Source organism: Microtus ochrogaster, unplaced genomic scaffold (assembly GCF_000317375.1).
Source record: "Microtus ochrogaster isolate Prairie Vole_2 unplaced genomic scaffold, MicOch1.0 UNK13, whole genome shotgun sequence".
NCBI classification, from domain to species: domain Eukaryota; kingdom Metazoa; phylum Chordata; class Mammalia; order Rodentia; family Cricetidae; genus Microtus; species Microtus ochrogaster.
Window position 1 is genome coordinate 6,559,630 of NW_004949111.1, and position 15,458 is coordinate 6,575,087.

A 15,458-nucleotide genomic window follows, 5' to 3' on the forward strand; every position below is an offset into this window, starting at 1 on the left:
ACAGAGCTTTCAACAGATGCCCTAAAGTTAGAGTCACTTTACCAATGGACTGTTACAAGGGTATTCATCGAAGGTAGAAAAATTACTTGTCCTGAACATGAAAACCTGTAACAAATTTAAATTAACTTGTTACTTATCATTTTCTCCTTGCAAGATCAGAAAAGAAAAATAAAATATCCAGGTAACTAACAGACATCAGTTATTATGTAATCCTGGATGACCCATACCCAAAGTAGAGTACCTTTTAGTAAACCCAAACCCATCATCAGAGAGAGTCTCTCCATTCCACGTAAACAAAACTGCCTTTTGTCAAAAAAGGAAGACCCCAGAGAACCAGAGAACAAATGAAACCCTAGTGCTGACAGGGAAGACCAGGGCCGCCCCCTAATCTGCTGCACCCTGACTACAAAGACAGCAGTGGCTGCCTGTTGCTGCAAGCAATCCAAAAGGCTTAACCCTTTGTCAGGAGAAATGCAGGCTTCCACTTGATGGAATTCGCTCCTCGTAAATGCCAACAACAGACAAACCAGGCAGCAGAGAAAGGACAGGAGACTGTTCCAACACCCAGAAAGCTGGCTTCAACAGACTTCTCACAGTTAGCAGCTGCTTGTGGTAATTTGGAGAGGAGATTCAGTTCTAAGGTTCAACATAAAACTAGGGGGAAAGTATTGGGATGTGTCTTTAGTTTAAAGCAAACCCAAGGGAATGTCTGAATGGCCAGCCTGGTAGCACACCACCAGTCAGGTCGTTCTGCCCTGAGGCTGGCTCAGTAGGGTCAAGATTCAGATTGCTGTTGCTGTAGTAACTAAATGAACCTCTGATGAAGAGCCACAGCTGAGGGACTCCTTAGAAAGCAGTCTGTTAGCAATGTACTGTCAGCTGCAAGCTACTCCCTGAACAAACTGCATTTTATTATGAAAGCAAAGATGAAATCATAAGAAAGACCACAGTCCTATAGTCTCAACAGTCTCTGAGCTCTATGAACTTTTTTAATTTTTACTGAAAATAGATTCTTCTGTCATATAATACAACTGACCAGTTTGTCCTCCCTCCACTCCTCTCAGTTCCCCCCTCATACCCCCTCTCCCCAGATCCACTATCCTTCATTTCCTCTTCAGAAAAGAGTAGACCTCCAAGAAACAACAGCCCAACAGGACAAAATAAGATAAACAGTGAGGCAAAAGCACTCATACAGAGGCGGGCCAAGGTAATATTTTCTAACACGAGCTCTCTGGTGACACAAAAATCCCAATCATGCTGAATCAAAATAAGCCAAATTAAAGGATATCCAGTTTTAATAGGACTCCTGCGCTCTCAAGTAGCCCCGAAGGGAACCAGGAAGCCACCTACAGGACCACCAGGAGGAAAGAGGGAAGACCACATGTTGACTTTCCCGGGAGCAGTTTAAATAAATTGAAGGGAGTTTTCCTGACCTCCTCTAAGAGAGGATCAAAGTTTGGTGGGCTACCTTGGCCCTGCTCAGGGAGCTGTCAAGGTACAAGGGGCACAGGGGCGGATATGCCAAAGATGGAAACCAGAGACAGGGATTTACCTTCCAGACTGTTTGTATTAAAGGTTACAGGAAGCTGAGGTGATATTTTGACCAACATTTAGGCTCTCTTTGACAAAAGTTGCGTTGACTCAAATCTGGCTACTTCATGTGGGCATGGGGTGGCATGGGGAAGTGGAGAGCTGGGTGTTGGTGGGTCCACCCTCAGCAAGAGGTGTGGCTGGAAAGGCATCCTGTGTACTGTCATCCTGGAGATGTCAGGCATCTATTCCTTGGTGGAAGTAAGAAGGCAGATGTCTAGGAAAAAAAAATATTGTTATTACCCATCTTGTTTGTATCACCAAAGATGAGTATGCCAGGATGAGAAGCAGGTAGGCCCTTCATTACGGCATCTTGGAAAACCAGAGGGTGGAAGGTCCTATCTGCTGGATAGACCAAGTATCCTGAGTACTTCCCCGCTTGAGCCTAAAGAGAGGGTACCATCATGGGTGTCCCAGGAGCTTGGCTGCCAAGAGGGTGGTGAGGATTACCATGTGAGGTCCTGTCCATCGAGGTTCCAGAGACCTAGGAGTTAACTGTTTGAGGAATACTTCATCCCCTGTGGAGATGAGGGCAGGTTTAGGGGCATTAGGGTCCACTGGTGTGGGGGCAGGTAACAACTGTCAGAGTGTAAACAGAGAAGGGACCTTAAAAGGGAGAAGTGGGGTAGGTACCACACCAGTGGAGGAGTTTGGACTGGGAGGTGATGGTTAAGGAGAAAGGGCCTGCCATGAAGCAACTCTAAAGGGCTCAGCCCATAGGGGAACAAGTGGTGGCCCTGAGGCGAGTAAGGGCAATGGGGAAAAGGGAGGTCCAAGATAACCTGAGTTCAATGGAGAACTTTGTTAGCCGTTGTTTGATGAGTCCATTGGCACTCTCCACCTTTCCCCCAGGATTGTGGATGGTAGGGGATGTGGAATTTCCAGATGTTGAGAGCCTCTGACACAAGCTCCATGACCCTGAAAGTGAAAGCTGGCCCATTGTCCGTCTTGATAGTCTGTGGGACACCAAACCAAGAAATGATGTGGTCCAGGAGTAAGTACCTGAGCCACCACATCTGCTGTTTCCCTGGAGACTGGAAATGCTTCTTTCCATTCTGTAAAATATCCACAAGTGTTAAGAGTTAACAGAGTTTTTTATGAGTAAGCATATGGGTGAAATCAACCTGCCAATCTTCACCCAGTTGGTGTCCACAAAGCTAATGTAGAGACTGGCGTATGTGAAGAGCCCCCTGTAGGTTGGACTGGCTACACATCTAGCAGGAGGAGTGAACCTGTAAAATAAAATCTCGCAGATGGGTGGGGTCATAGAGGGAGTCCAAGAAGCAGAACAAAGCTTAGGAGCCTATGTGTAAGGTCTGGTGGATATCTGAAATGATTGACAATGCCTGGTCATGAGGAAGGATGAGATGGTTATTTAAATAGAACCATCCGTCCTTTGTTTTTGTGGGCCCCCTTTTTATGAGCTCATCCCTCTTTTTAGGTTGATAACAGGGCTGATACAAGGGAGTTAAGAACAAAATATATTCTGTGGAGTCCAAGGAGCTGGAGGCCAGCCCCTGGGCCACTGAGTCAGCCTTGACATTGCCTAAGGCCACTGGGCCCTCGGAGGACTGGTGTCCCCTGACGGTAAATAATGGCTACTTCTACAGGGAGCTGGAGGGCCTCCGAAAGGTTGGCTATAAGGGGTCTGATAACTATGGATGTGCCCTTGATAGCAAGGAAGCCCCTTTCCTTCCAGAGTACAGAATGAGTGTGGCATATTTAGAGTCAGTGTAGATATTAGCCCATTGGCCCTTAGCTATTTGGAGTGCCTAGTCAAGGCAACTAATTCAGCCTTTTGTGATTAGGGTTCCATTGGCAGGAGGGTAGCTTTAACTGTGTCAGTGAAAGTGACCATTGTGTCCGCTGCCTGGCGATTTCCTGATTTAACTTCCCTCAACAGAGTGAGTAGATAACTGTAAGTGGCTGGTCTAGAAGACCCAGCCGGGGTGAGGTTAAAGCCTCTAGAGCCTCCGGGCAAGAGTGAGAGGAGATACCAGAGGGGGGGGGAACAGGAAGGAGAGTTGTGAGATTTAGGGCAGGACTGAAAGCCAAAGTAATTTGGGGGTATTCTAGAAACAGTAAGTGAAAAGCCTGGAGTTGTGAAGACCCAAGAAGCACGAGAGAGAAGTATCTCTGAAGGTCTGAGAGGCGATGGGTGTATAGAATATACTATGATTGTCCCAGACAAGGCAATCTTGAGAGCTTCCCAAGTGAGTTCAGCTGCTGCTGTCAGGACTCTCAGGCATGGTTGCCAGCCACAGACAGTGACATCAGCTGTTTGGATAAAAAGGTGACAGCCCAATTCGAAGGCCCAGTCTGTTGGGTTAGAAATCCTGTGGCCACTCCTGACCTCTTATCTGTATAGAGATGGTAAGGCTTTGTGGGGTCTGGAAGAGCAAAAGCAGGGGCTGTTAGAAGGGCATCTCACAGTAGAGAGAAGTGGCGGTGGATGATGGCCAGTTGGGTGAGAGGTCACGTGGGCATCCATCTCTCTGGCTGCCTGGTACAGAGGCTTAGCTGTAATGGAAAAGTTAGGAATCCAATGGCGAAAGAACCGCAACAAAACCAAAAATGAGTGGATCTGAACCCCTGTGGTTGAAAGTTGTAAATCCCACAGTGCCTGGACCCTGTCAGAGGTGAGGGTCTTAGATCCTGGACTAAGTTGAACACCCAAATATACCACTGTAGGAGAGCGTAGCTGAGCCTTCTTTGGGGAAACTCCAAATCCCAGGGATCTAAGGAAGTTCAGGAGTGCAGAGGTGGCCTGTTGGGACAGAGACAATGAAGGACTGCAGAGAAGTATGTCGTCCACATACTGGATGAGCGTGCTGGAACTTGCATCAAAGCTTGAGAGATCTCGAGCCAGAGCTTAGCCATAGAAATAGGGGCTGTCTCAAAAACTGTGAGGAAGAACAGTCCACATAAGCTGTCTGGAGGACCGGGAATCCAGGTCCTCCCAGGTGAAGGCAAAGAGGAAATATGAGTCAGGGTGTAAAGGAACAGTAAAGAAGGCATCTTTTAGGTCCAGAACAGTAAAGTAGGAGGTGGTAGGAGGGACTTTACACAGGAGATTGTAAGGGTTGTTAACCATAAGGTGAACTGGAATGATTGCCTCATTTATGAGGTGGAGGTCTTGAACTAGTTGGTAAGCACCAGAGGGCTCATGCACAGAAAGAAATGGAGTGTTGCAAGGTGACTTGATAGGAATTAAAAGTCCTTGAGATAGGAGATGGGTGATAATAGGCTTAAGGCCTTGGCAGCGGGTTTCACAAATATGAGACTGGGGTCTGGAAGAGAGGGATAAAGGGTCTTTAAGGTGAACTAGCACTGGCTGGTGGTGAGTAGCAACCACGGGAGTGGAAGTGTCCCATACTTGGGGGTCTACTGGATAAGGGAGGTTAGGGACAGAACAGTCTGGGATAGGATCCTGTGAGGCTGTTAAAGTGAGAAGAAAGTGAGACTCAGGAAAAAATGGCTGGATTTTCATCTGCTAGCTGTGTAATCTCTCAGAGTTTATCAAAATTACCTACTTTTTCAGAGACCATTTCCATATCCTGAAGGAGACAATGAACCATGATGTCCTGCCTCTGTTGGCCACTTTGGCCAGGTTGGTAGTCCCAGTGTGGTTCTGTGGCTGGCACAGCCACTTATCCCACAGGGACTGTACTGTCTACCAAATGAGTCTAGTCTGCATATTGCCTAGCTGCTACCTGAATTCTATTTCGCTCCTCGGGAGTGAGAGTAGAAGTTTGGTTGACAATATTCATAAGAGTTTAGATCGTAGGCCTGGGCCAAATAATGAAACTCTTTAGTATAAGCAAAAGGATTAGTAGAAAAGGACCCCAGCTGCTTTTCTATCTGAGAGAGATCTGGAAAAGAAAAGGGAGCATGAACTTTGATAATGCCATCTGCTCCTGCCACTTCCTGGAGAGGGCAAAGAAGGGCAGTGTTATGGTGGGATCTGGTATGGGAGGAGACTGGGGAGGATTGGGAGGGGCTAGTCCAGTGCTCAGAGGGAGGCCAAGGGTGGGAAGATGAGGTGGGGGGAGGTGGGGAAGGGGGAAGTTGACCTTGAACTTCCAGATTGGCAAGGGAGGGGGTAGGCAAGGACAGAGAAGAAGAAGAATGTGGAAAATGTTGCTCCACAGGAGCCGGGTGGGTAGTGTGGATTTGAGGGAGTGGGGCAGGGGCCGATGCCTCTGTCAGCATGGTTCAGCTGGGGTGTAGGGGGTTCTTCTGTTTATGTGTTGCTTTCATTGGTTGAATAAAGAGACTGCCTTAGCCTTTTGATAGGGCAGACTTAGTAGGCAGAGTAGACCGAACTGGATGCTGGGAAGAAGGACAGACAGGCAGACGCTATGATTCTTCTGCCCTAGATGGACACTGGTTAGATTCATGCCAGTAAGCCACAGTCAAGTGGTGATACACATTAATGGAGATGGGTTAATCAAGATGTGAAAGTTAGCCAATAACAGGCTAGAGCTAATGGGCCAGGCAGTAATTTAATTATTACAATTTCTGTGTGGTTATTTCGGGGGTTGATTTTGCTGGGCAGGACAGAACAAAGGGCCCCCATGCTCCTTCTACTACACAGCTATAATTGTCGGGGTCCCAATTACCAGATGATTAGGAATTTGGAGGTGTTCTAACCTTAGAGACTAAGACCAGTTCTGCAAGACACTGGATACTGAGGGAAGGGCGAGAGCATAGAGCCCAAAAACCATGAACATATGTAAGCTCTGTCATTTGTCCCTACTGCGACAAAAATTTTCTAGGTCCCAGAGGATGGTAAGCTCAAGGATTCCTTCTGGTGGCCAACGTGCCCCATTGTCAAGATTGTATTAGGCCAAATCTTAGTACATAGGGAAATTAGCTGTTCGGGACAGATTGTATCCGAAAACCCCAATTTATAAAGATTTTGTAAGAGACATCCCAGGGGTGACAGCTCATCTGGATTTGAACTGCATGCACACATTTTAAAGCCTATGCCCAACTGCATGTCCTAAGTCTAAGTCTATTACAGCACATCCGCCAAAATAGCTCTTAGGCCTAAATGGGGCCATGAAAATTGAATGCTAAGCTTCCCTAAACAAACAAAATTCACCTCAGCTAGTACAGGCATATCCACTGAGATCAGACTCTTGGCACAGCCCGCGTCTTCTACAAGAGTCCAATAATCGAGAAAAGTGGGCACAAATAGGGTTCCCAAAACCCTATAGCATGGACAAGAAAAAGGGACTCACCAAGATGCAGCCGCTGTAGCCCAGGAGCCAGTTTTAGCCCGGCATGGAGAGCTTGGGTTGTGGACAGGGACAGGATGCTTTCGATGCATGGCTGTAGGCCGCGGGAAAAGGCCGCCCTATCTTGGTGGGACTTCCAGATGTTAGAAATATTTTCTAAGATGAGCTCTCTTTTGATGCAAAAATCCCAATCATGCTGAATCAAAATAAACCAAATTAAAGGATATCCAGGTTGAATAGGACTCCTGTGCTCTCAGGTGGCCCAGAGGGGAACCGGGAAGGTGCCAACGTGACCACTGGAGGGAAAGAAGGAAGACCACGTGTTGACTTTCCGGGAAGGAGTTTAAATAGACTGAGGGAGGGGTCCTGAACTCCTCTGAGGAGAGGTCAAGATTTGATGGGTTACCTTGAACCTCCTCAGGGAGGTGTCAAGGTGCAAGAGGCACAGGGGCAGGGCCTCCAAGGATGGAGGCCAGAAATCAGGATTTACAAATAAAAACACTTCAATAAGGAAAAGAAAGTGGCTATCTTTTATCCAGTGTGTATTTCTGGCTTCTTTATCAAAAGTCATGTGTCCATAGGTGTGTGGATTTATTTCTAGGTCTTCAATTCGATTCTATTGATCAAAATGTCAGTTTTTATGCCAATGCCATATTGTTTGTATTACTATAGCTCCGTAGCACTACTCGAAATCAAAGATGGTGAGGCCTCCACTAGTTCTTCTGTTGTTCAGGACTGTCTTAGTCTTGGGGATTTGTTGTTGTTGTTGTTGTTGTTCCATATGATGCTGAGAATTATTTTTTCAAAAATTGTGTTGGAATTTTGATGGGGATTGCATTGAATCTGTAGATTGCTTTTGGTAGGATGGCTATTTTTATTATGTTACTCCCACAGATTCATGAACACAGGAAATCTTACTGTGTTCTGATTTCTTCTTCAATTTCTTTCTTCAAAGACTTAAAGTTCTTATCATGCAGGTCTTTTACTTATTTTTATTATTTGCTGCTATTTTGAAGGGCGTTGTTTCCCTGATTTCTTTCTCAGTCCATTTGCCATTTGTGTACAAGAGGGCTATTAATTGTTTTGAGGGAATCTTGGATCCAGTCACTTTGCTGAAAGTATTTTTCAGCTGTAGGAGTTTCCGAGTGGAATTTTTGAAGTCACTTACATATACTATCATATTATCTGCAAATAACAATATTTGATGTCATCCTTTCAAATTTGTATCCTCTTGATCTCCTTCTGTAGTCTTAATGCTCTAGCTAAACTTCAAATGCTAGGTTAAGTAGATATGGAGAGAGTGCCCACCCTTGTTCTTGATTTTAGAGGAATTTCTTTGAGTTTATTTTCCTTTAATTTGATATTGGCTATAGGCTTGTTGCACATTGCCCTTATTATATTTAATAACTCCAGAAATTTTATCATGAAGGGGTGTTGGACTTTGTAGAAGGTTTTTTTCAGCATCTAATGAGATGATCATGTGGTTTATTTCCAGTTTACTTATATAGTGGACTAAAGTTAGTGATTATCATATGTTGAACCATCCCTACATCTCTGGGATGAAGTCTATTTGATCAAGGTGAATGAAATGTTATTTTGCTGGGTTTTTCCTTTGATGAATATGTAGTGTCCTCCCCAGGCTCTTTTGATTATTTTTGGTTTGAAGTCTATTTTGACAGATATTGCAATGGCTATACCAGCTTGCTTCTTAGGTCTATTTGCTTAGAATATCTATTTCCAACCTGAAGTAATGTTTATCCTTGGTGTTGAGTTGTATTTCTTGCATGCAACAGAGGAATGGATCTTGTTTTCCTATCTCTTCTGTTAGTCTATATCTTTTCATTGGGAAATTAAGGCTGTTAATATTGAGAGAAATCAATGACCAATGATTGTTAGTCCCTGTTACTTTGTTGTCGCTGTTAGTGGTGGTGGTGGTGGTAGTATGTGTTAGTGTGTGTTTCCCTTCTTTTGTTTTTGCTGGTGTGAGATTATTTATTTCCTGTGCTTTCATGGGTATAACTAACTTCCTTAGATTGGAGTTTTCTTTATAACACCGTCTGTAGGGATAGATTTGTAGGTAGATACTGTATAAATTTGACTTTATTATGGAATATCTTATTTTTTCCATCTATGATGCTTAAAAATTTTGCTTGGTGTAGTGTTCTGGGCTGGCATCTGTGGTTTCTCAGAGTCTGTGGCACATATGTCCAGGCCCTTCTGGCTTTTGGACTCTCCATTGAGAAATCAGGTGTGATTCTAATAGGTCCACTTTTATATGTTTCTTAGTCTTTTGTATTTACAGTTTCTAATAATCTTTTCTGTTTTGTGATAGGAATTTTTTATATTTAATATTTTCTTTGACTGATGTATCCATTTTTCCTATCATATATTCATTGCCTGAAGCTGTCTCTTCAAACTCTTGTATTCTGTTGGTGAAGGTTGACTCTGTAGCTCCTGTTTGCACTACTAAAATTTTCATTTCCAGAGCTCGCTCACTTTGTGTCTTCTTTATTACTTCTATTTCCATTTTCAGGTCTTGAACAGTCTCATTTGTTTTCTTCAACTCTTTGGGAATTTTTTGGCTTTCTTTGAGGGATTTATTCATTTCCTCCAATCATGTTTTGTTTTCCTCACTTTCTTTGAGGAATTTATTCATTTCGTCAAATTGTTTGTTTGTGTTTTCGTAGAATTCTATAGAGGCTTTATTTATTTCCTCTTCAAGGTCCTCTATCATTGCCATAGAGTTGGTTTTAAGGTTTTTGTCTTGTGTCTCAGCTATGTTGAAATATTCAGGGCCTGCCCTGGTGTGATAGCTAGGCTCTGGTGTTTTTGGCAGGTCTGGACTGTCCAGCCTTATACTCTTGAAAAATCCTACATAATGGGGTAACACTCATGTGTGAATTATAGGACAATCAAATGTCAAAATTTCGCTCTAACATCCCTAAAAAGACTTTCCTCAATACATATTAATATCAAAGAAACACGAACATTTAGAAAATAAAAATATGTAAACGCATGACATTATTATGACCAAAAGTGTTTGGTAAACAAGTAAATCATGAATTTGGGATCAACAGGAAAGGCTTTTTAAACAACCCTCCAGACCAAAACAAAAAAATAGATCTGTCCCATTGTTTTGGCAGCTAGAACAAGAGCTTCGAAGAAGGCCGAAAGAGCACTCTGCTGTGCGTGGTGGTGTTAATGGTTCTGTTTTCCCTCCCAGGCTTCCGTGTACTCCTCGTGTTCATGCTTTACATCATCTCCACTGCCAGTTCATTCATCATTTCTTCTCACTTGTTCTGATGATCGTCTGTCTCCATGTCTTGTACTTTGGGAACCTTGCCAGTGTCAGTGGTAAAAATTACTATCTTTAGAGTCATGATAGCTATTCCATTACTAAAGCAAAACTTGTGCCTCCCATCTATGTGAGTTGTGAACATACGCTTCCACTGGACTCTTGGTCTCCTTGTATGTTCCTTCTTGATCTGATCCTGTGATCTCCACATCGATGCCCAGGAAGGGACCCAATACTACCTTGAAGATGAGGCCCATATTGGTGCCTGAGGGTGACCACCTCAAAGAAACACTCCTCATCATGTGCTTAGCTATTGATGAAGGAGCCTAAGGCCATGGCCAGAAGCCTGGCCAGCAGCACTAGCAGCTCTGTGACTGTCACCATGGTGCAGCATAGGTGAAGTCTGGACCAGACTGCAATCTCCAGAGCCTTCACCACTGCAGGAGGTATTACTTTAATCTTATTTTTAAAATAAAGAAAGAAGCAATTAATAATATCTATTAGTATTAATATTGAAACTTAAAAGAAAGTTGAGGCATCTTAGACCTTTATCAACTTGTAAGTTCTTTTAATATAAAAGAAATGCTTTCTGTACCTCAAGTTTCTTTAACATACAAAAACTGCAAGTCACCTGAAAAGTAACCTTTCTAGCTTGGAAATGTATAATTTTTTTAAGTGCATTTGAATTGCTCAAAGTCAAGGAATTATTCTAGTCACATTGTTTCTTGAAGCAATTTCTGCTATTGCATTTTAGGTGACATTTAAGTTGTAAGGTTGCACTAAATGCATTCTGACATTTGAAAAAATTATCACCCAATGTTTTCGTGGGAAATATATTATTTTAATCATGCTCATCACAGGAAAAAAAGCTTCAAAGTTTAAGGACATCTGCATAATGGCCCAGTCTTTTTTAAAAGACCAACTTATTTGTGTTTTTAAGCCTATCCATACAATATTCCATCTTCCTTGCCTTGATTCATTTCACTTGATCTACCTGGACAAGAAGACAATGAATGCGTGCTTAGCATTAAGATGTCAAGTCAACAATACTTGCTGACATTTAATTGCATAACTAACTATATATACTTATTAATAGTATACTCTCTACTTGAAGATGTAAAGGCAGCCATGAAACAAAAAAAATTAGTTTTTGTGGTTGATATCTGTAATAACTAAAAAGAAACTATTGAAAGGAGTATTTATGAGATCAAAACCATTATAAGATATGCAAATTTCATAGCTTTAATATGAGATGTATCTATAGGTTCTATACATCATAGAGCATAGTTTCTATCTATCCTATATTCTCAGTATAAAATGTTTAACCACTGACTTATTTCCCAGATCGTCATTGCATATTTCATTTGATCTAAATATTAAAGAAATGCACTGTCTACTATAGGAGACAGGCACTATATATGTGGAAAACAAAATATCTAATAGATGATTGATAAATAGATGATATACATACATAGAAAAATATGATACATGTTCCAGAAGAAAAATCAACCCAAGGTAAAATAATAGAGAAACACAGGGAAGTGGAGCTCCACTTACATAGGGTGATCAGAAAAGCTCCTCGGTAGAGGTTATTAGCTTTTCTTTTTTCTAGATAGGGTTTCTCTGGCTTTTAATGAAAGAATAAGAAGGTTTTATTTAACAGATAATTGAACAGTCAGAAGGGGTCACATAAAAGAGATATGAGTTTTTATCCCTTTTTTCCATTGTTTTTGAAATAATATCACTTTCCTTCACTTTACTTCTTCCAAACCTTCCCATACAGCCCTTCTTTTTTCTCTTTCAAATTCGAGGCCTTTTTAAAATTGTTGCGACATTCATATATGTATGTGCAAGTATATTCCCTAAGTACAACCTGCTCAGTCTGAATAATGTTACTTGTATGTATGTCATCAGGACTCACCATTTGATATTAGATTATCAATCACAGTGGGTTTTCCTTGAGAAGACTATTTCTCCCCCTCTCAGCATTTCTCACTTGCCTGTAGTTCTTTGTGTAGGGTTGAGTTTTTGTGGGTTTTCCGAGTCCATTTTGACACATCTATTACTGTTGTACTTGTTCAGCTCATGGTTAGGCAGCTGTAGTATGAGGAGCGGCAGGGTTGCATCCAGCTGCCAGGCTGGCTTACACCTGGGCTGGCAGGCTGCTTGTCATCCGGGCCACCCGGGTAGCTTATGCCTGAAATAATCACACAGAGATCTGTATTAATTAAATTGCTGCCTGGCCCATTAGCTCTAGCCTCTTATTGGCTAACTCTCACATCTTGATTCAATCCATTTCTAATAATCTGTATATCACCATGAGGCCGTGGCTTATCGGGAAAGAATCAGCATGTCTGACCTGGCAGCTTCATGGCAGGCGGCTCTCAGCTTGTCCTCTTCCCAGCATCCCGTTCTGTCTATTCTGTCCACTTAATTTTCTGCCCTATCAAAAGGCCAAGGCAGTCTCTTTATTTAACCAATGAAAGTAACACATAGACAGAAGGACCCCCTACACCAGGCAGCCGTGTTTGAGAGACTTAATGGGTGTACCTTCCAACATTACCAGGAAACACAGTCTCTCAGCAAACACCCCGATCTTCTTGCTCTCACAATCTGTCAGCCCCCTCTTCTGCAGTGTTCCCTGAAGAAGGACAAACAAAAGTCCTACTCAGCTATGAGAAAATATTTTAAGGAAAAGAATAAAATGTTTGAAGATCTCAAGAAAGGACAATGTTCATCATGCTTGAGTAAATGATAGAAGGCTGTGTAGCACAGTGGACAAAGTACGGCCCCCAAACTGAGATTCAAAAAGTCAGGAGTCATTTGCTTTCAACTCGTTGCTATGCTGAAATTGGGTTTTATTAAAAGTTGTTACACACACAAAAAAAAAGTTGTTACACAAATCGTGGAAATACTTTTGGAAAATAAGAAACAGAAAGTGGTATTTTGACCCTCTAGGGATTGAAAGAAGAAAGGAAACCGAAAGTGTGAAGTCGGTTAGGAAAGAAGTGATAGTACCTTTAACTAGAAGGGCACCAATGAGAATGATGGATAGCATACAAATACAGATTTAAAAAAGAGACATCTACAAAACCATTAGTGGAAGCACAATTTGTAAAAGAAAAATGAAGCAAAAAGAAATGATAAAAATTCAATATACAAACTGAAAGAAATGAATAAATTATTATGTGATCAAAACTTGTTAGATTATATAACAAAGAAGAGTAAAGGAATTGCAACTACTTAGAAAAATCCTAATAAACACTGCTGAAACCGCAGCAGGATGTAGAATTTTCTTTGTACTCATAGTCCTAAATCAGAGTCGAATCTTGTCTCAACCCAGGTCCACTGCTTCCACTGAAACTGTTAAGGGATGTGAAACTCACCAAACACCAATAGGCCTTACTGGGTTTCAGGAATGGACCATAATCAAGGTCTATTGTTTATACTAATGTAGCCAAGAGATGTGGAATGTCCCTTGCACTTCTCGGTTTGAATATTCTTGTTAAAATTTTAAGCCCAAATTTCATACACTATTTCATTTAGCCACTGAATATATTTTTTATGTTTTCTGGGACTTTTAAAAACGGTTTTGCTGAAATAAATTAAAAGAATTTGTCAATTTAATATAACTAGTTACATGGAAATGTCAAAGAAGTAATTTAAGAAAATATAGTTGCAGTAATGAAAATTATCCATTTTTAAGGACCTCAACTCCCACTTCATCATTTTACCATACTTATTTACTTTACTTACATTTCCTTGTATCTTTTTATTGTTTTTGTTCAGAGTACAAAATAATGGTTTCAATTATGACAATTTCATAATAATATGTCATTATAACTTGTTTATAACCCCACTGCCACTACTTTCTCATTGCTCTTCATCTTTTCACTGACTTCCTTTCTATTCCCAAATAGTTCTCCTTCAATTCTCTCTCCCTCTCCTTCTCACTCTCTCTCTCTCTTTCACACACACACACACACACACACACACACACACACACACACGTGCATATTCACTTCTATATGAAAAAAAAATAAATGTTTGGGTTTTGTCCCCCTTCCCATAAACTTCTCCTCTTCCCATCTCCTTTTTTACTCTTTTCTCCCTCAATAGTTCCCCTTCCACTTTCATATATATAAATATCTACATATATTCAATATAATATTTGTCTTTCCGAGTCTCACTTATTTTGCTTGACATGAACATTTGAATCTAAACATTTCCTGTAAATTAAATATTGCATTATTCTGTATGGCAAAATTAAACATCATGCATATATATGACACATATATGGCATTTTCTTTCTTCATTCATCAGTTGAAAATATCTAGTCTGGTTCCACATCTTGGCTCTCATGAATAGGGCTTATGAAAAGTATGAATGGGTATATGAATCATGCATGAATAAACATCGGTGTAAATATGTGGTATTCTGATTGTGCCAAGTAGTTTTTTGTCAACATAAAACAAGTTAGAGGCATTGGATAAAAGGGAACATAATTGAGAAAATACTTCCATAAGACTGGTCTATGGGAAATATCTGTAGGACATTTTCATTGTTAATGATTGATGTAGGAGAACCCAGCCCACTGCAGGCAGTGCCACCCCTGGGCAAGTAGTCCTGAGCTGTATAAATCTTCAGATACCTAGTCCTGTCATTCTGGAGGCAAGGGCATGTGGATCTAAGCCTTGGGTAACTTCTGATAAGAGCAGACAGAGACTGTGACAATCAAGAGCCAGATGTAGTCTCAAGCCAGGGTCAAGATAAGTCTCTGAATGGGACTGAGGGGCAGTCTGCTGCCAAGAATGAGGGAAGCTCCAACAAGGGTTGAGAGAGTTTTGTGATGGTAGCCAAGCATATTCTCTGATGAGTGCAGGGAGAAGCTTCTAAGAGGGCTTGGTCTAGAAAGTTACCAATTTGAGCCAAGGGAGGTCTTCATGTTTAATCTCTAAGAGGATGAGAATGGTCTCCAACTAGGAACAAGCGATGCAAAGAGTCAGTCTGATAAATGTAGAGGGTGGTCTCCAAAGTGGTGGGGGCTTGGTAGATGCAGCCCTCCAATGAAGGTTATGGGAAGTTTTTAATAGGGATAACAGCAATTTTCCACCAAGGTCAAGGTAGGTCTCCAATGTGGACCCAGGATGATCTTCTACCCAGTGTAAGGAAAGTTTCAATGGGTCTTCCACAAGGACTAGGAGTGGTCATCAATGAAGGTAGAAAGAGGTTGTTTGAAGGCGGATCAAATTAATACAGGCCAATTGGTATAATATAAAAGCAACTTTAATATAAATGGGCGCCAAGTGAAGGCGGATCAAATTAATACA